The sequence below is a fragment of the Hevea brasiliensis genome, chromosome 1 (assembly GCF_030052815.1).
Source record: "Hevea brasiliensis isolate MT/VB/25A 57/8 chromosome 1, ASM3005281v1, whole genome shotgun sequence".
NCBI lineage: Eukaryota > Viridiplantae > Streptophyta > Magnoliopsida > Malpighiales > Euphorbiaceae > Hevea > Hevea brasiliensis.
This window is the reverse complement of record NC_079493.1, coordinates 18,386,035-18,408,285: the sequence shown is the minus strand read 5'-3', so window position 1 is coordinate 18,408,285 and position 22,251 is coordinate 18,386,035. Positions and strand designations below refer to the sequence as shown.

The 22,251-nt window shown below is 31.6% G+C and overlaps 1 pseudogene; it reads left to right on the top strand.

Annotated features, from left to right (window-relative positions):
- The first annotated feature begins 10,503 nt into the window (after positions 1-10,503).
- LOC110672006 (indole-3-acetaldehyde oxidase-like) lies at positions 10,504-21,796 on the top strand (annotated as a pseudogene).
- The last annotated feature ends 455 nt before the right edge of the window (positions 21,797-22,251 follow it).

Sequence of the window (22,251 nt, the reverse complement as noted above, 5' to 3'; positions counted from 1 at the left end):
GGAGGAGAGATAACTTAGTTTTATATATATTAGTGTAAATGTAAATATATTAAATAATTAAGGGTATTTTTGTACTAATGTAAGAATTACAGTCCTGTCTCAAACCTGGTTCTCAAAAAAGCATGATTTATGCTACTTTTTTAAAACATTGGTTTCACGGGACTGAGACGTGGCTTCAAAATTTAACTGAACATGTAAACTACCTGCTTTTCCATTCAAACCAGCTTTTCTTAATGGAACCATAACCTCTTAGGAGATATTTGGTTCAATTGTTGAATTTAGACGACAGCTAGAAGATATTTAAACAATTGACTTACATGTGTAGTAAACATTGGCTAATAAATTATTTATCAGTTGTACGATTCTATCGACTCTATTTTTGAAGTTTTTTCAAATTATGAAATAATTAATTTGATTTTACTTTTTTATTTAGAATATATTAAACTTTTAAAATTTATTAATTACAAAATTGTTGTTTTTAAATTAATTTTTTATATTAATATATTTTTAAAAATTATAAAAAATAATAAACATAAAAATATTTTTAATCATAATAAAACAAGTTATATGATAGAAAATTATATATATATATATATATATATATATATATATATATATAGAGAGAGAGAGAGAGAGAGAGAGAGAGAGAGAGAGAGAGAGAGAGAGAGAGAGAGAGAGAGAGTATAAAAAAATTAATAATTATATTTATTTCAACAATAAAATAAATAACAGGGTTAATGGACAATTTTAGTCGAAACTTTACGTGAATTGTCAATTTTGACAAAAACTTTTTTTTCATCAAATTTGACCTATTTTTGCAAATTAGACTCAATTGTGGTTAGGGGAGAGAATTGCTTTTGGAGAGGCACATGTGGTACCCAAATCAGCAAAAAAATAATAATATTTAAATGTGGGATCCATAATAGTTAACCATGGTTAATTTTTTAAAAAAACGACTACGTTTTGGGCAAAACCAAAATGCAATTGTTCATTTTCTTTTTTTTAAATAGAGATCAAAATCTTCTTGTTCCTAGGGTTCTTGCACAGATGATAGCTAATTAAGTTTAGAGATGCTATGGCTTCTGTGATTAGGCATTGTAGAAATTCAAGACCCTTAACATATGCCAGCAATATAAAGGGAGAAATTTTAGTCAATTCAAATGGGAGTAGTAGTTGAATCCTTGCCAACATGATGTACCCACAATTCTCTATGTTTTTTTGATAAAAGGCAATCCACAAAGAAGATTTTGGAGATGTCCTAATTAAAAGATAAATGCATATAGTACAATTATCGTGAATTTTAGTCTAGTTTGAGCTGAAATTAATTAAATCTTCTTCTTTTGTTAATCGTAATCTTCTTACTCCTAGGATTCTTGCACAAGGGATAGTTAATTTAGTTTTGCGATCAAGCATGATAAAAATTCAAGACCCTCAACATTTACAAGCAATGTAAGGGAGAGATTTCAATTAATTCAAGTGGAAGTAGTAGCCAAAATCTTTGCCAACATGTTGTACATGCAATTCTCTATTTCTTCGACAAAAGGTAATCCTAGAAAAAGATTTTGGAGATATCTTAATTAGAAGGTAAATGCATGACAATGTAGTACAATTATAGTGATTTTTAGTCTAGTTTGAGCTAAAATTAATTGAATCTTCTTCTTTTGTTACCATAGGATGAGTCTAGTTGTGGATTTTTCTAATTGATTGACCCAGACGTGTTGTCTCATGAGAAGGTTGTATTTGGGGGAAAAGATGCAAATTAAGAGAGAATTTTATATGCAGTTGAAAAAATATTAGAGAGGGCAAAAATAACTAATAAACAGTTAGCAAAGACTAAACTTGAAAATCTGTTTATGCTTGAAGAATTGAGCAAGCTAAAGTTCTAGAAAAAAAAATATTGAAATGAAGTGAAAGTTCTATAAATTAGTTGTACTAATATTTAGAGGTTTTAAAAATTGAACGGTTGCATTTTGGTTTTACTCAAGATGCTTTCATTTTTTTTCAAGAAGTTAACCAAAGTACACTTATAGTTAACTACTGTGACCCCATATTTAAATATTATTATTTTTTGTTGACTTGCTGTCATATGTGCGTCTCTTGAAGCAATTCTCTCCCCTTATCACAATTAAGTCTAATTTACGAAAATAAGCCAAAATTGACAAAAAAAAAATTTGGCTAAAATTGATAATTCACGTAAAGTTTTAGCCAAACTTGACCATTAGACCTAAATAATATGATATATATTCTTATTAGTCATTTTATATATTTATATTAACAAATAAACATAATTTTACTAAATACTTAGATATATCAAGTACAATCAATTATCAACTCTTAGCTATTAGCAACCGATTAATCAAAGTTAATTATAAAAATAAAAATAAAAACGCATCGCTCACCCTTGCATTATTCATAAGGAATAACAAACAAACCACAAATTAATGCATTTTGTTTTTGTATTTTAACAAATTGTTAAACTCCGCCTAAGTAGTTTGTGCTTAGCCGGTCCCAAGCCCGGATAAAGGAGGAGGGTTGCGGTAGGTGACAACCAGCGTAAAAATTTCGTCACACCCTATGATATGGATTCAAATGATATAAACGTTGGGGCGTCCTCTACTAACGACGCGCTACATCGGAGCCCGGGTGTAGTGATAAATATGCAAGGGTGTAGGGCGTTCACCGAAAGCGACGCGCCATGCCGGCGCCCGGGTGTAGTGTTAAGTGAGCAAGGGTTCCCACATTATGGACGGGTGTGGGTAAAGAAGTTAGTCCATAGGACAGATAGTAGAACAAATAGTGGAACAAAACACAAGATAGACATAGAAAACAATAGAAGATATCATAGAAGGAGACCAATTAGGAAGGAGCAGGATAGGAGGAGGATCAGGGTTGGTACTTGGAATATTGGATCACTTACAGGAAAATTAATGGAGCTTGTGGATACCTTGGAAAGGAGAAGGGTGAATATTGCTTGCATTCAGGAGACTAAATGGGTAGGAGAGAAAAGTAAGGAAGTGGGTAATTCAGGGTACAAAATGTGGTTTACCGGAAAGGAGAGAAATAAGAACGGAGTGGGTATAATCATAGATAGAACATTGAAAGACGCAGTAATAGCTGTGAAAAGAGTAGGAGATAGAATTATACTAGTAAAGCTAGTACTAGAAGGAGAAACAATAAATATAGTTAGTGCTTATGCCCCACAAATAGGACTAGACAGTGAGAGTAAACAAAGGTTTTGGGAAGATATGGATGATTTAATGCAAAGCATACCGAATGAAGAGAATGTTTTCATTGGTGGAGATTTGAATGGACATGTAGGAAGTGAGAGGCAAGGTTATGAGAATGTTCATGGAGGTTTTGGTTTTGGCAGTCGAAATGAGGAGGGAAAAAGCATCCTGGATTTTGCTATGGCATACGACCTAATACTAGCAAATACCTACTTTATAAAAAGAGAGTCACATTTAGTGACTTTCAAAAGTGGGCAACATAGAAGCCAAATCGACTTTCTCTTAACCAGGAAGACAAATAGAGCTCTATGCAAGGATTGCAAGGTCATTCCAGGAGAGGCTTTAACAAGTCAACATAGGTTGGTGGTCTTGGATGTCAAGTTTAGGAACAATTCAAGTAAGGTCAGAAGAAATAGTGTAGCTCGAACAAAGTGGTGGGAGTTCAAAGGAGTAAAGCAAGTGAAGTTCAAAAATGAGCTTCTCGAGTCCGAAGTATGGAAGCTAGATATGGAGGCCAATGATATGTGGATACAGATGGCATCAAAGATTAGAGAAGTAGCTAGAAAAGTACTTGGAGAGTCTAAAGGACATGGACCACCGTCAAAAGAGAGATGGTGGTGGAATGAGGAAGTACAAAAGGCAGTGAAGAGAAAAAGGGAATGGTATAAGAAATTACCTAAATGTGATAATAATGAGGCATATGAACAGTACAAGATAGCAAATAAAGAGGCAAAAAAGGCAGTTAATCAAGCAAGAGCACAGGCCTTTGAAAAGTTATATGAGAAACTTGGAACTAAAGAAGGGGAGAAGGATATTTATAGATTAGCTAGGAGTAGAGAAAGGAAATGTCAAGATCTCAATCAAGTTAGGTGCATTAAGGATAAAGAAGGAAAAGTGTTGGCGAAAGATGAGGACATTAAAGAAAGATGGAGAAATTATTTTAATGATCTCTTTAATAATAGTCAAAATGGAAATAGCGTGAATATAGATTATAGAACAATAGAAAAGAATGTAAATTATACTAGAAGGATTAGATCTTTAGAAGTAAAGGAAGCACTTAAGAGAATGAAAGTGGGTAAAGCTTGTGGACCCGATGAAATACCAATTGAAGTGTGGAAGTATTTGGGAGATATGGGAGTGGCATGGTTAACTAAATTATTTAATAAGATTCTAAACTCAAAGAAAATGCCTGATGAATGGAGGAAGAGTATTTTAGTACCTATTTTTAAAAATAAGGGAGACATACAGAGTTGCTCAAACTATAGGGGGATTAAACTCATGAGCCATACTATGAAGTTGTGGGAGAGAGTTGTGGAGCATCAACTACGTCATGATACTTCTATCTCTCTCAATCAATTTGCTTTCATGCCCGGTCGTTCAACTATGGAAGCGATCTTTCTCATTAGAAGCTTGATGGAGAAATATAGAGATGGGAAGAAAGATCTACACATGGTTTTTATTGATTTGGAGAAGGCTTATGATAGTATTCCAAGAGAGGTCTTATGGAATGTGTTAGAACAAAAGAGGGTATCTATTAGGTACATACAAGTATTGAAAGATATGTATGAAGGAGCAACTACTATTGTGCGCACAGTGGGAGGGACACAAGAGATTTTCCGATCTCAATTGGATTACACCAAGGATCAGCCATAAGCCCTTACCTTTTTACATTAGTTTTAGATGAACTGACGAAACATATACAAGAGAGTATTCCTTGGTGCATGATGTTTGCGGATGATATTGTTCTGATAGATGAGACACAAGAAGGAGTCAATAGGAAGCTAGAACTTTGGAGAAGTACTCTAGAGTCAAAGGGTTTTAAGTTAAGTAGAATGAAGACAGAATACATGCATTGCAAGTTCAGTGAAGGCCAAACTGGTGATAGGGAAGGAGTTAGTTTGAATGGAGTGGTACTGTTCCAAAGTAATCACTTTAAATATCTAGGCTCAGTCCTTCAAGTAGATGGGGGATGTGAGGAGGATGTTAGTCATAGGATTAAAGCCGGATGGTTGAAGTGGAGACGTGCCACGGGAGTTTTATGTGATCGTAAGATTCCCAACAAATTAAAAGGAAAATTTTACCGTACAGCCATACGACCGGCTATGTTATATGGTAGTGAGTATTGGGCACTGAAAAAGTCGTATGCATCTAAGATAAGAGTTGCAGAGATGAGAATGTTAAGGTGGATGAGTGGCCATACTAGACTAGATAAAGTCCATAATGAAAGTATTAGAGAAAAGGTAGGAGTAGTGCCAATTGAAGATAAGTTGAGAGAAGGGAGATTGAGATGGTTTGATCATGTGAAGCGTAGACATACGGAGGCTCCAGTTAGACAAGTAGAGCACATTAGGTTAGAAGATAGAAAGAAAAAAAAGGGGTAGACCTAAATTGACTTGGAGGAGAGTAGTACAACATGACTTAGAAGCATTACACATTTCTGAGGATTTAACCCAAAATCGTTCAGAGTGGAAAAAGCGAATCCATATAGCCGACCCCAAATTTTTGGGATAAAGGCTTAGTTGAGTTGAGTTGAGTATTTTAACAAATTGTTACATGAATTAGAACAATGAAAACAATCTTGACAGTGTCCAATTGGACTATGTTAGTTAAAGAAAGGGTAAAAATTACAACAAAATCTCTTAAATTTAACAAAATTTACGAATTAATTTCTCGTATAATTTGGATAATAATTTGATTTTTAAATTTTATTTTCATTAATAATTTGATAAATCATTATATTTTATTTTTATTAATAAATTGATCTATAATCTGTAAATTTTAAAAATTAATTTATTAATAAAACAAAATATAAAAATTAAATAATTATAAGAAATAAAATTTGAAGACTATAAGTTATTAAACTAACATTAAAAATTAATACATTAATTTTGTTAAAAGTCAATAGGTTTTATTAGGCGCTCCAGGTGCACATGTTCCTTCTCTCACAATGATATGAAGCCGACATTATATAATTCATTAGATAATTGAATTTTTATGAGTATATGATTCACTAAAAACAAGTACACAGAAAGGATACTAATAATATTATAATTTATTAAGGTCATAGTTAATTTAATAAATGATTTATAAAAAGGCTAAAACACCCATAATTAAATTTTTATAAATAAAAATATATTTAAATTCAATTTATAATTGCTTTTTATATTAATACCTATACCCTATATTATCTCTTATTTATATCTTTACATGAAAGAATGAAACAAATATAATAAATTTCTCATTATTTAAGTTTTTCAAATTAATAATTTTCCCTTTTATGCAATTTCTCTCTTATTTTCTTAAAAAAAAGTAAAAAAAAGAAAAAAACTGCACATGATAATCTTTCAAATTAATATATGACGGCCAACGATTTCCAAAAAAATAAAATATTATTATTATTATTGTTTAATGAGCACTATTTTTTGCTATTTGTACTTGGAGTTTTTTTAATATCTAATTTTAATTATTTTTAATTGATTAAATTATATCTCAATCACTCTGCATTATGTTTTGAATTGGCTTTATTTATAATAAAATACATTTTACTTAATAAATTAACATTAAAAAATATATAAAAAAACTACGCTATAATAAATATAGAAATTTAGACGAAAATTTTCTATTTTCAATCCATATATAGATAACAATACATTAAAAATGGTGATTTTTGAAGATGCTGTAACAATTAATTATAAAAAAAGGGGTGTAAGATGCACCTATATGCTGTCATACGCTGGATTCAAAAATCCAATTAATTTGATAATGTGATATTAAATAAAAATTATAAATATTTTTAATTATTATAATGATTCCCACTTAAAAATAAAATTAAAATAGTTGGAGGAACTAGCGAATCAATTGCCTTCTAATCCGTTCCCCTTCCCCATTTATTCTTCCATTCCTTTAGTAGTCCTTCCCTCACTGGTAACTTTTCAAGGCAACCACTAACAGGGCAAGATAGACACCGATGATGGTCGATGACAGGAAAACAAGAGGGAGAGCTTGATCGATAATCATACCCATGAAGAATTGCCACCATTACCTTAGGGAAATATTAAAAATTAATATAAATTTAAATTTGCCATTTTTAATTATAAAAAATCTAAAATAATTATTTTCAGTAGCATCTAAAATATACCTTTTTTTTTTCAAAAAGCAATTTTTTAAATATCTATCCTCATCATCAAATGAGATTTTAATATTGTAAAAGTAATAAATTTTGCTTAGTCTTTTTTTAACATATATTCCACCTACATTTTATTAATAATATATTTATTATTAAGAATATACAATAAATATATTAGAAAATTAATAAATATACTACTCTTTAAAATGGAAGTAAATTATAGGTCAAATGTTATATAAAAAAAAAACTTTACCATTTTTATAATTATAGTCAATTTTTTTTTATCAATTTTAGCATAATTTGAAAGTTATATATTTATTATTTCCTTGTTAAAATTAAAAATTTGGAGGCGCTGATGTGGCTGTTAATGTGACAAAAATATTATTTTTTTAATATATTATTGATGAGATGACATGAACTTTTATATTCTTACTAACATAATAAAATATTACTATTTTATATGTTGTTACTGCTGTGACATAATTTTAATAATTAAAAAAATTCAAAACTTTTTTATTTTTATCGATTATAGCTAGTTTTATAAATTTATTTTATTTATAGCAAGTTAACTAATTTTTATCTAATTTGATCAAAATTAATATTTTATTATTTAATACAATTATAGAAAATGAATATTTATATTATTTAGTATAACAAAAAAAATCCCCTATTTCACTCTTTTTTTTTGGTATTTATAGAACTTATTTACGAAAATAGATAAATTTTGTTTACAAATTATTTATTATTTTATTTTAAATTATTTGTTATTTTATTTTAATAATTTAATATGTACTTTTTATTTTATATTTTCATTATAATTTTATTTTAAATATGTTGATTAATAGATTTTTTTTTATTATTTCTCGAAATTATTTAACATATACTGATAAGAGGATAACAAAACAGAAAAAAAAAAAAAAAGACATATGCCATGTAGCAATTTTTTAAATATCACTATCAAAATTTTTATATTTTAAATATAAAACATGCTCTGAAAATAAATTTTTAAATTTTATAAATAAGTTTTTAGTGAATAATTATTTAAATATATATATTAATATATTTTTTAAAATAATTTTTTTAATTTAACAGAAAATTTAATAAAAAAATAATTTTTAGTGATATATAATATAATGAGCAGAGTTTTATAATACATAGAATTGTAAACTTAAAAATTTTAAGATTCTTAAAAGGTTAAAAAAAATAAAAAATAATTATTATTTTATATGACATAAGATTTTAATAGTTGAAATTTAAAAATGTATAGATTAAAGTTGATATTTAATATAAAAGAGAAGAGATTTTTTTTATTTCTTTTATAAGCTTTTACATTAAAAATTAGTATAAAAATATTTTTTAAATGAATTATTTTTAAAACATTATAAACTATACTCCCATTAGAACTTTTTATTTGGCCCACTCAAATTCTAATCTATAGTCAAAATAAAATTAATATTTTGAATAAAACATTATAAATTATATTTCTAACCGAACTTTTTATTTAGCCCACTTAAATTCTAATTTATAGTTAACATAAAATTAATATTTTGAATCAAAATACTACAAATTTAAATAGATAAATAGTCTAATAAAATATAAAAATTTTTAAATTTATGGGGGAAATTTATTTTAAATAGATAGGGCCATATTAATTTTATTTTCATAAAGTTATGGGCCAATTTAATTTAAATATGTAAAATTATATTAATTTTTTTAACAATATTAAATTTTTTTAATAAACCTTTGGGTTAGTTGGGGTCATTTATATGAATCATTTTATGCGTTATGCCATTTAGATATGTTTGAAACTAATTCCGCACTAATATTTCAAAATTATAAATCTTTTGATACTATTTACCTCAATATTTCTCCCTTTTCCTTTTTATTCGTTTCAACCAATAACTTATTTTCATATTGAGATATTCAATACTTTACGTTGGATATCACTAAATCATCTTAATCAGATCTTTTTTTATTTTATCCTGAATGTGTGCTAGATGTACTATTTAGTAGATTTGGTCTTTTATAATTTTATTCATTATTATTGTGTTACGAGACATTTATCTTAATATTTGTATTTCTACTCATTCATCTTGTGGGTATGTTGTACCTTAGATGCTCAACATTCACTCTTATACAACGGAGCTGGTTTGGCCATAATTCTATAAAAGTTATTTTTCATTTTGTCAGGAATCCTACAATTGCATAGTATTCTCATCTCATTTCTCCTTTTCATCCATATGTTTTCATCTGGTGAGTATATTCTCATCTATTATCCTGTTATTAAGGATAGAACTTAAATACTTAAATTAGTTACATTTTGGTACCAAAATTTCATCCAATCAAACTTCACCTCTATTCCTTCTATGAGAGATATACTCCCGGTGCATATATTACATCTTACTTTTACTTGGTCTAAAATTTTATTCTCTAGAGTCCTTATCCTCACTCTAACTTTTGGTTAACTTTTTTATTGGTTTCATTCACTAAGATAATATCATGTGCAAATAATATTCACCACGAGGCATTATCAAGAATGTGATTAGTTAGTTCATTTATAACTAAGGTAAACAGGTATGGACTTAAAGTTGATTCTTTATGTCAACTCATTGTTGTGGAAAACATATATTTATCTCCTAAACTATTCTTACAATTGTAATTCAAAGCCTGCTTGCTTAAAATCCCCCTATAAAATTCAAATTGGAGAAACTTTGAAAAATTAACCACTCTAGAAAATTGAAATCGGAGAAGCTTTTGGAAATTAAGCACGACCCAAAATTGCTGGTTGGTTCGCCATCTTAATTATTTTCGTTTATAATCGCCGTATAAGATTCATACTTGATGTGGGATTCAAGGTCGGGGGAGTTACAATCTCCCCATATGATTAAAACAGGCAACCTAAGAATAACATTGCCACAGTCTAGAACACTTATAATATTCCAAGCCTATTAACTAAAATGCTTGCAGTAGGGCAAGCCCGTATACAATCCTGGCAATAAACAAGCACAATTTGCTAGAAATAACTTTGAGAAATTGGGCCTAAATCACATGGCTAAAATGGCTAGTCCAGATTACCTGTTTATTTGAGCTTTGAGCAAATTAAATATCTGTATGTTGTTATTTCTCACCAATCTGTGAATAAAGTGTTTGGATATTACCTGTGGGATTAAAGGCTGAAGTGTTGTTGATATTAGCTATTTCCACCCATTTCAGGTTGCCTCTTTTCTAATGCATCTAAAGCTTGAAACTTTGTTTTGAGCATTCTACAAAGCTTTAGGGTCATTTCTTTTGAGATGAAAGCAAAGGTTTTTGAGAGTTCATGATACTACAGTAACACAGGTATATTTGCATATATCTTAGATTTCGTTCATTGCCCTTCAAACCTTAGAATTTCTGTTTTGATTCTTTTGTTGTTCATATTTTTGTTGCAAACTTGAGGTGTTTACTGCTATGTTCTTTCTGTACATGAACCCATTTGCTCCTCTCCTTGAAAGATAGAAAAAAAAATTAAAAATAAAGAAAGAAAAGAACTATTAAGCTTTGTGGTGATGAAATCTTCATATTCTGCAAACTTTATATTTTGAATCCTTCATTTCTTTTCCCTTGGTACGCCTTCCGTGAGTTTTCTTGGTAGCCAAGCATAGGATCAACGAGGCCTTATTGCTTCATGTCAGAATAATTGAACTTGTTGAACTGTTGAACTATTAAGCTGTTTCTTAATGTGTTCAGCCTTCTAATTTATGAATTTCGGTGGTTGTGCTGCTTGTGTCGTGCTGCTTTAAAAGTACGTTCCAGTGCTGGGAAAAGTTGAGGATTTTACGGTAAGCTCATGTCTCACACTGCTTTGCAGTATAAATGGATGTTCAATTACAACAACTGAAGGCCTGGGTAATAGCAAAGATGGGTTCCACTCAATTCACCAAAGGTTCACTGGATTCCATGCTTCTCAATGTGGCTTTTGCACTCCTGGAATATGCATTTCCTTCTTTGTGGTCCTTGTTAATGCTGAAAGGATTGATCGCCCAAAGTTTTCTCCAGGATTTTCCAAGCTGACAGCCATTGAAGCTGAAAAGCTATTGCAGGAAATCTTTGTTGCTGTACTGGATATCGGCCCATCGCTGATGCATGCAAAAGTTTTGCAGCTGATGTCGATATGAAGGATTTGGGATTCAATTCTTTCTGGAAAAAGGGGGAGAAGCAGGAAGTAAAGATAAGTAGGTTACCTTCGTATGATCATAATAACAAGATATGCACTTTCCCTCAGTTTTAAAAAGGGAGCCAAATCTTCCTTGCTTTTCAATTCTGAAAGTTGCTCTTGGAACCAACCTTCTAGCTTGGAGGAACTTCAGAACTTATTAAAAACCACTGATGCCAACAATGGAGTCCGGGTGAAACTAGTGGTTGGTAACACATGTATGGGTTATCATAAGGAGCTAGAACACTATGACAAATACATTGATCTCAGATATATTCCTGAGCTGTCAATGATTGGAAGGGATCAGGGGGATTGAAATTGGGGCAACTGTGACTATTTCAAAAGTCATTGAAGGTTTGAAGGAGGAAAGTAAAGTTGAATTTATCTCAGAAAGTAGGATGGCGTTCAAAACACTTGCAAACCATAATGGAGAAAATTGCTACCAAATTTGTTAGAAATGCAGGCAGTATTGGGGGAAATTTGATGATGGCACAAAGGAAAAATTTTCCTTGAGATTTTGCCACAATACTTCTTGCAGTCAGTTCATTTGTTCATATAATAACTGGTACCACGCATGAAAGGCTTACCTTGGAGGATTTTTTGGAAAGGCCTCCCTTGGATTCTAAAAGTGTACTCATAAGTGTTAGAATCCCATATTGTGAATCAGTGAAGGACACATATCCTGAAAAAAATACTAAAGTTGTTATTTGAAACCTATCGAGCTGCACCGCGGCCCCTTGGTAATGCTTTGCCTCACCTGAATGCTGCGTTCTTGACTGAAGTTTCCTGTTCAAAATCATCTAAAGGAATTGAGTTAAAATGTTGTCAGTTGTCTTCTGGTGCTGTTGGAACGTAACGGGCAATTAGAGCAAGGAAAGTTGAGGTATTTTTAACTGGAAAATTGTTAACAACTGCGGCTCTGTATGAAGCTATTATATTAGTTTAAAGTTACTGTGGTACCTGAAGATGGGACTCAAAATCATGCATATAGGTCAAGCTTGGCTGTTGGTTTTCTTTTGACTTTTTTGGACCACTAACAAGTAGCATTTCTAATGGTTGGCGGGATGGATATAGTGGTATTTCAATGTTTGAGGATGTCAAACTAAAAGAGAAATGTGATAACCCAGATGATGTTCAATTTCCTACTTTGCTATCATCATCCAAGCAGGTGGTCCAGTTAAACAGAGGGTGTCATCCTGTTGGTGAGCCCATTCCAAAATCCGGAGCCTCCCTTCAAGCTTCTGGTGAGAATTCTTTTCTTTCTTTCTTTCTCTCTCTCTTATTTATTTTTTTTTTCCATAGTACAAGAAATTGCCTGTGTATTCAAATCAATGTTATAAGATGTTTTTCTGTGAAATTTACATTTATATTACTTTTACCTGTGTGCTGTGCTATTTCCCGGTTGCATGGATGTGATGGGGATGTTAACTTGTCTTACTGAGATTTAGTTCTTGAAGTTGACTTATCTTTCGTCTTTAAGTATCATATCTCTGTCTATGTGTGCATGCATAATTGTATACAACAAAAGACTTTAAATTCTTGAAAGCTTTCCTTCAGATGTAATTTGGATTTTTCCCCTGTGGTGTCCACTTTGGCATGGTCACTGCTTAAAATATTTCTTCTCAGTTCCATCTTAATATATTATGTTGGTTTAGTCTACCTAAATTTGAAATACTTCGGTTGATTCTTAGCTGAGAGATTCCAATAAGCAAACGACTAACTAATTAAACCACCTGTATAGGTGAGGCTGTTTATGTAGATGACATTCCCTCCCCTGGAAATCGTCTCCATGGAGCATTCATTTATGGCACAAAGCCTTTTGCAAGGGTAAAGGGTATAAAATTTAATTCTGAATCACTCCCAGATGGAGTCACTGCACTTATTTCTTACAAAGACATTCCCATAGGTGGGCAGAACATTGGTTTAGTGTTTGCTTTTGGTCCTGAACCATTGTTTGCTGAGAAGCTTACTCAGTATGCTGGAGAGCCTCTTGCATTTGTGGTAAGCGGTAACATTCTCAGCCATCATTCATGTTTAGTGTCATCCTCCATATTTCTGTTGGTTGTAACGTTATTTCCATGACCATTATGCAAATTTACATATGATGTGGCATCTGTTTCCCCTAATCTGGTTTATCAAATTATTTCATGAATAGCTTGCAGATACACAGAAACATGCAGATATAGCATCAAATCTTGCAGTGGTAGATTATGATCTGGAAAATCTAGAACCTCCCATTTTAACAGTAGAATAGGCTATTGAGAGGTCTAGCATTTTTGAGGTACTGCCTATGGTCTATCTGGAAAAAGTTGGTGATTTATCTAAGGGAATGGCTCAAGCTGATCACAAGATTCTCTCTGCTGAGGTATTTTGCAACTCCCCTCTCCAACCTGAAAGTCCCCCAAACTTTTTTTTTCCCACTTTCCCTTCAGAAGGCCAAAAAAAAAGAACTAATTCCTCTCATTTTGAAGGCATAACTGCAAGCCTAAAAATGCTCAATTTCTTTCGAGTATCATATTTCAATGGTAAGAATTCTGCTCACTGCCTAACTTCTACTGAATTATGCCATCAAGAGAAAACTTGGGTTGCAATATCATTTCTATATGGAGAACCAGACTGCTCTTGCTGCTCCTGATGAAGACAACTGCATGGTGGTTTACAGTTCAACTCAATGCTCTGAGTATGCACATGTTGCGATTGCAAAATGTCTTGGAGTTCCTGTACACAATGTGTGTGTTCTTGCAAGAAGGGTTGGAGGAGGTTTTGGTGGAAAGGGCCTAAAAGCCATGCCTGTAAGTATCTTTCTGTACATATCTCCATATTTCAACATTTTAATTACTTTTTTTGTTTGAAAGAGATATGCAATCACTTGAGTAAATCGCACAAGAGTGGAATTGTGTGTATATCATCTTTCCCAAGATCATTAGAAGTGGGTCTAAGACTGTATATTAATCTTAACCTTTTTGTTAGGAGCATTAAGTTGAACATTTGTAAATTCTATAAGGTAGATTTTTATTTTTTTGGATAGATCTATTGACTTGTTGACTTGTTGTAAAGATAGGCTTTTAGCTCTTGGTAGAAAGGATTTTGTATTGAGGGTGATAGATCCATATTGCTGACCCCAACTAGATTGGGATTGAAGCTTAGTTTAGTTTAGTATATTTTTGTTAGTGTAAAAGTTAGTACACTAGCTTTCAGAATCCTGTTTTGAGGTCTACAATAACTTTGAGAAGACTTCAAAGCAACTTCTCCGTTTCCTAGATATGTATTCATGCAAGTATAGATGTATATATGTATTAATTACGTCAAGTGAACATTACAGTGCTTCACAATTATTCTTTATTTTTAATTTTTCACAAAGAAGTGGGAGGAGGACTTGAACTGGGTCTTTGCCCAAGTTAAGAGATTCACCTACCATCAGGCTAAGCTTGTGGGTGCCTTCCTAGTTTTATAGCAATCAAAGTTTTACCAGCTGGCCCTTGTATTAATATTTTGCTGATATAGATCGTACATATCGTTTTTAGTTCCATACTTCCATTAAATGCAAAAAGTTGTTTCAGCCATACAGCTCTTCAAATTGAACATTCACTTTACATGCTATTGGTTGGTACATGATTGGAATGCTTATAGATCTTTGGCCAAGGTAAAATTGTCATGTAATCTGGAAGAAAAGTATGCTAAATCTAATTTGAGTTTGCTGGAAGTTAGGTTATATATAACATGTGATGTGAAATTGTTTAATCATGATGTAATTTGAATATGATTCTAAGGAATATGTATGTGTGATTAAATTTACGTTTATAGATTGTTTTAGCTATCTGTCTAGCATCTTTCATTCGATATGGTTTCTGTTTTGCATTGTCCTTCATTGAATCCTTTAGTGGCAATCAATGGTAGATTCCTCTGTTGGTGCCTGTATATTATCTGGGCAACGAACTTTTGTCCCCCTCTCCTATCCCCCTCTTCTTCCTAAAAGAAATATATATATATATATATATATATATATATATATATAGAGAGAGAGAGAGAGAGAGAGAGAGAGAGAGAGAGAGAGAGAGAGAGAGAGTAGAATGTGAACCCAAATATTATGGTATCCTGGAATGAGCTTTAATCAGATTTTTTCTGTTTGTTGTAATGTCTAACGTAGTAGGGAAGAATGCATTGACAGATTGAAGGCATGGTAAGCGGAACAGATACTTAAGTCAATTCTATTGAGAAATGTCTTTTAGTTTAAGGGACCTTGTGATGCACCTCATTATTTTTCTCATATGTGCGCTCTGCATTATTTAATGAGTGATTTATTAGTCCCATCCACCTACTATCTGTTGATTCATTTTGCAAGTGCTTACAATGGGATGTGATGCTTTGGGTTGCTACAGCATGTGCACTTGCAGCACACAAGTTACAGTGCCCTGTTAGGACCTATCTCAGTGTTAAAGATCATATCTGAATTAATCTCTGAAATAGAGATTAAAGCAGAATTTTAGAAGATTGGGTGAGAAGAGGAGAAGAGAAGAGAGAAGAGAGAGAAAAAAAAAAGAGAGAAAAGAGAGAAAATATATTATTGATTATTGAATGAATGATGAATGAAAAGAAAAAAACTTCCTTTGTACAAGAGTAGTGTAACTTACAACAAACACAGTAGTATGTAACTAAAACAAACAACAGAAAGTCAATTACTAAATACCTTTTTTTCCAAAAAAAAAATCTCACCCAACTCTCTCACTACTACTTATTTTCTCTTTCTTCTTCTCCTATAATATGTAACACTCACTCGCAAGACTGATGTGATAATGACCGGAGGAAGGCATCCTATGAAAATAACTTACAGTGTAGGATTCAAATCTAATGGGAAAATTACAGCGTTACAGCTTGATGTATTAATTAATGCTGGCATATACAAAGACGCAAGTCCATTAATGCCAAGAAGAATTGTGAGTGCACTTAAAAAGTATGATTGGGGTGCTTTATCTTTTGATATAAAGGTGCGCAAAACAAACCTCTCAAGTAAATCAGCAATGCGGGCCCCAGGAGATGCGCAAGGATCATATATTGCAGAAGCAGTGATTGAACATGTAGCATCTTTTCTTTCCATGGATGCAGATTCTGTGAGAGCCAGAAATCTCCACACATATGATAGCCTTAAGTTATTCTATGATGTGAGTGTAGGAGAACCTCTAGAATACACTTTAACTTCAATATGGGAAAGGCTAGCCACATCTTCAAGCTTTAACCAAAGGATTGAAATAATAAAAGAGTTTAATAGGTATAGTGTGTGGAAGAAAAGAGGTATTTCTCGAATACCTATCATGTATGTGACAATGAGACCGACTCCTGGAAAAGTAAGCATTCTAAATGAAGGGTCTATTGTTGTTAAATTTGGAGGAATAGAAATGGACCAGGGGCTCTGGACAAAGGTAAAACAGACAGCTGCATTTGTTCTTAGTTCAATCAAATGTAATGGAGCAGGAGACCTCTTGGATAAAGTACGAGTTATACAAACAGACACCTTGAGTTTAATTCAAGGAGGGTACACTGCTGGGAGCACTACATCTGAGTCTAGCTGTGAAGCAGTTAGACTTTGCTGTGAAGTCTTGGTAGAGAGACTGATACCTTTAAAGGAAAGGTTACTGGTGCAATTGGATTCTATAAGATGGGAGATGCTAATTCATCAGGTAGATGTCTGCTTCTTGAACATTATACTCATCATCTTTGTTACTTTATCACTTTTGAACTGAAGTCCAGATCACTTGAAAAAGTTGTCGAAAGCTTGTTGCTGTTATTTTTATTTTTTTATTAATAAACTGTCACTTATCTTAGTCTTTCTATCCCTTTATTGTATTTTTTATTTCAAGTAATTTGTTACATTTGCATGGTGCCTTTTGTGAGAAGAATGGTTTTTGTAGACAAGACTGATTGTTAAGGAAACAGGATACTAAAGTTGAATTTTCATTTCATATTATTATCTAGATATGATTTTTATCTATTTTTAAAAATAAGAGAATCTTGGAGAGAGATAGAGAGAGATGATAGAGAGATGAGATGGTTTTTTTTTTTTTTTTTTTAGAAGGGAGATGATGTATGATAAGAGTGGTGAGATGTGTTGTGTTGAAAAGAGAGTAAGTATTAGTATCATACAAGTATTGAAAGATATATATGAAGAGCAACTACTTAACTACTGCGCATGCAGGGGGGGAGGACACAAGAGATTTTCCAATCTCAATTGGACACCAAGGATTAGCTATAAGCCCTTACCTTTTTACATTAGTTTTAGTTGAGTTGAGTTGAGTTGAGTATTATTATCTAGATATGGGAGATCTTCGCCATCTCTACTTACAGTTGATGAAAATGCAGGCATATTTGGAAGCTGTGCACTTATCTGCTAATTCTTACTTTGTCCCTGACTCTGCTTCCAAGCAATACTTAAACTATGGTGCTGCAGTGAGTGAGGCAAGTTTTTATGCTACAGCTTCTTCCTTTGGTGCCTGGGTTGAAATTGTAGAACTGTTTCTTAATATAAGCTGGGGAGCTGGGAGACCTTGCAAGTTAAAAATGTTCTTCGGAACATACTATTGAAGATGATGTGATGAACTCCAGCACTATAACAATTTTGAGAACTGACCAATTTGCACTTGATAATGAAATTTTCATGATACAGGTGGAGGTAGACCTTCTGACGGGGCAAACAACAATTCTGAGATCTGATATTTTATATGACTGTGGACAGAGTATCAACCCTGCTGTGGATTTAGGACAGGTTAGCTGGATTGAAATATATTTATAGATCAAAGTCAAATTCTCAAGCCTATAGTCTTCCCTTTTGTTCTTAATTCTTTCTAAACGTGCTCAGATTTCATTTTTTTTCTATCACTCAAATTTCTCTTTATCAATTTGAGGGAACAATTCTGTCTATGACCGTACTGAAAGTTTCTTAACATGAGGGAGAGTTGTTTTGGTTGCTTCATGGTCTTTTATATTGAGAACTAGGACTTGGTGTTTGCAGATTGAAGGGGCTTTTGTCCAAGGGATTGGGTTTTAGATGCTTGAAGAATACACAACCAACTCAGATGGATTATCGAATGCAGAAGGCACATGGACGTACAAAATACCTACATTAGACACCATACCAAAGCAGTTCAATGTCGAAATACTTAATAGCGGACATCATCAAAATCGTTTCTCTCTTCAAAAGGTAAATTGTTATCACACTCATGAAAATAGTGCAAACAGCTGCGATAACTAAGCTTTAATTTCAAATTAGTTAGCATCAGCTATATTATTATTTTCAAAATTCAGTTTTGTTTGGAACTAATTATGTATCAATATTAAAAAATTGTAAATATTTTAATATTACTTTCTTTCATGTTATTTTAGATATTTCCTTTATCTTGTTACTCGTACCATTAACTTATCACACTTTCATACTTTATATTCTATTCTCTACATTAGACATAATCAAACCATTTTAATCGATTATTTCTCATTTTATCTTCATTGTGTTATACATGCACTCTTTGGAGAATTTGATCATTCTTAATCTTATTTATTATCATGGTACAAGATATTTATTTTCTACTACACTCATCTTATAGGTATGTCGTACCTTAAATGCCCAATATTCACTTTTATGCAACATAGTTGGCTTGACCACAATTCCATAAGATTCAACTTTCATTTTTTGGGGATCTTGCGGTCGTATAGCACACCCATTGCACTTCTCTATTTTATCCATATTTTTTTGATTCTATGAGTTACATCTTTATCTATTATTCCTTTCTTCTTAATGATAAAGTATAAATATATGAAATGATTGCATTTTGATACTAAAACTCATCCAATCAAATCTCATCTACATTCTTTCTACAAGAGCTAAACTTGCAATGCATATATTCCGTCACACTTCTACTTAACCTACAAACAACCCTTACTCTCCAAGAATCCTTTTCCACAACTCCAATTATTTATTTATTTTTAATTTTTTTTTTAACTTATTCACTAGTTTCATGCACTAAGAAAATGTCATCTGCAAATAACAGGCACTAAGTGATATTATCTTGAATATAATTTATTAGCTCATCAATATCTAACGTAAATAGGTGTGGACTCAAAGTCATTTCCTAATATAAATGCATTGTTATGGAAAACTAATATGTTTCCCCTTGTATTGTTCTAACCGTAGTTAGCTAGAATGCCGTATTTTTGAATCAGGGTATGGGTATGTGGTCTGTGGTATGCCACTTAATGAAATATATAGTACGTAGAGAGTAGTCTCAACTGGTATGTTAATTTGGTTCGTGGTACACCAATTTGATTTTTGGTATACAAATTATATTTATTTAGTACATAAATTATATTTCTGTCATAACTTATTTTTTAATTTTACTTAGCATAGTATGTTTATAAAAAAAATTAGAATTATTAATTTAATATAAATAATTAATTAATATAACATTTTTTCAATATAATACATATTATTCAAAATTTAAAAATCATATTATTATTATTATTAAAATAATATATTTTAAATATTTAAAATATTTAATAATAATAATAATTAATAATACTTATATTTTCTAAAAACTCTTCCCTTTTCAATAATAAATTAGTAAAAATTATTTATTATATATTAATACCTCCTCAAGACCCAGAAGTCCGAAAAAGAGAAAATCAAAATAGCCCCATTTTGTCTCTACCACCTGCTGTGGTTTTCATTTCTTCTTCTTCTTCTTGCATCAGCTCGTGGTTTCTATTCCTTCTTCTTCTTGCATTACTTCTGCTGCTGCTTCTTCTCCTGCACATGGCTGCTCCTTTCTTCATCAATGTCTACTGCTTTTTCGTCTGTTTACCTTTCTATTTCTTCTTCTCCTTCTTTCTTCCTCTTTTCTTTAGAACTCCAATTTTAGCATCTCAGATCATGTTCCTTAGCAATTTGTGATGCAAACGTTCTGAAAATTTGAATGTGTAATCCAAATGGCGGTACCCATGAGGGGTGAGCGAATCTGGTGACTATTAGATTAATGGATATTATATAGAAAATTCATCGTTCTATAAATTTCCATTAATCTTATTTCTCTATGGATGCAAGCTATACTAAAAATTTTCCTCATAGTCAAGTGTTCAATGTTTTATTGGAGCTTGTTGTATGAATGTAAATACTAAATTTCAACTTGTGAATTAGTTATCTGATTACTTAGAACAGAAGCAGGGAGGATGATTTTTATTGAATGTAAGGCTAAAAAAAGGATTACTAGCACTGTTTATTCTTTTCTGAACTGTTGTTAAAGTTCACTGATCATCTAACTTATGCTACAACATGAGCTTGATAAAAGATGAATCAGATTACACACAAGTTTGTACATGAAACTGACATGAGTTGATGTGTAATCATTATTAACACAAGTTTAGGCAGTAGAGTTAATTTTTAATTTTTTATTCCAAGAAAAGGCAGAAAATATAACAATGCATGTTCTGGAAGTTAGTGTTATGGTAGATATTTCTCATTTTTTTTTTTTATCATGTCATGTTTTTTTTGGTATAATTAGCTTTTTTGGTATAATCGGCTCTAACTAGGACTCAAATTCGAGACTTCACAATTCAGAAAAGGACTCCACTATCACCAAGCTAAAGCTCATTGCTAAAGAGGATCAAATTTCTAGTACTAGATTAGACTATATTCTAGTTTTTGTTGCAATTAGGCATTTAGATAGTGAGATGCTTGTAAAACTCCTAGCAAGAAGTGTTGGATTTGTATGAGGTTCTGTTTGGTTACATAAAGAACTTATTTGTTGAATCATTTACAAATGCTTTGTGCAGCTTCCAGTGAGCCGCCACTACTCCTAGCAGCCTCAGTTCAATGTGCTACAAGAAATGCTATTAGAGAAGCACGGAAACAGCTCGATTCATGGGGCTGTGTAGACAGTTCTAACTCAACATTCCAGTTGAATGTCCCTGCCACCTTGCCTGTTGTTAAGGAGCTCTGCGGGCTGGACAATGTGGAGAAGTACTTGCAATGGAAAATTGGCAACAATTGCATATACTTATTCAAGCACAAGCTGGACTTGGAATGGATGGTGAGACATTGGTTGTGTGCATAATATATTTGTTAATTGGCCATCTATAAAAATAAAGAATCTTGTAAAATCAGCCCATCTTACTTTATACACTAGGTTTGTCTTCTTCTTTTGCTACTACTATTATTATATTCTTTATTGTTGTTATTCTATAATGTTTAATTTTCCTTTTCACTCATTTTATTTCATTTGAAATACTTAAAAAATCCAAATCATATAAATTACATGTACAAAAGGGTAAGAATCTTGTAAAATCATTTAAAATATAAGAAATTCAAATAATCAAACTATGGTAAAAATATTCTATTAATGAACTAGTTCAGTGATATTCTCCAAAACTATAAATTCTTTGAGGCCTTTGTGGGTGCCAATTGAATAAATAAATACATAAATAAATAAATATATTTTTAGGATTTTTTTTTCTCAAACGACAAATAGAAAATATTTTGATAATTTTTTTAAATATCTTTAGGAATATAATGAATTTTAACTTTCAAATTCATTAATGTTTTTATTGTTAAATAATTTAAATTGCCTAACTAAAATTTAAGCGTAAATTTAATGTTTCAAAAATAATTGAAGACAAATGTGGCTGAAATGTTTTGATTAATGGTTTGAGGAAAGAAATCTGAG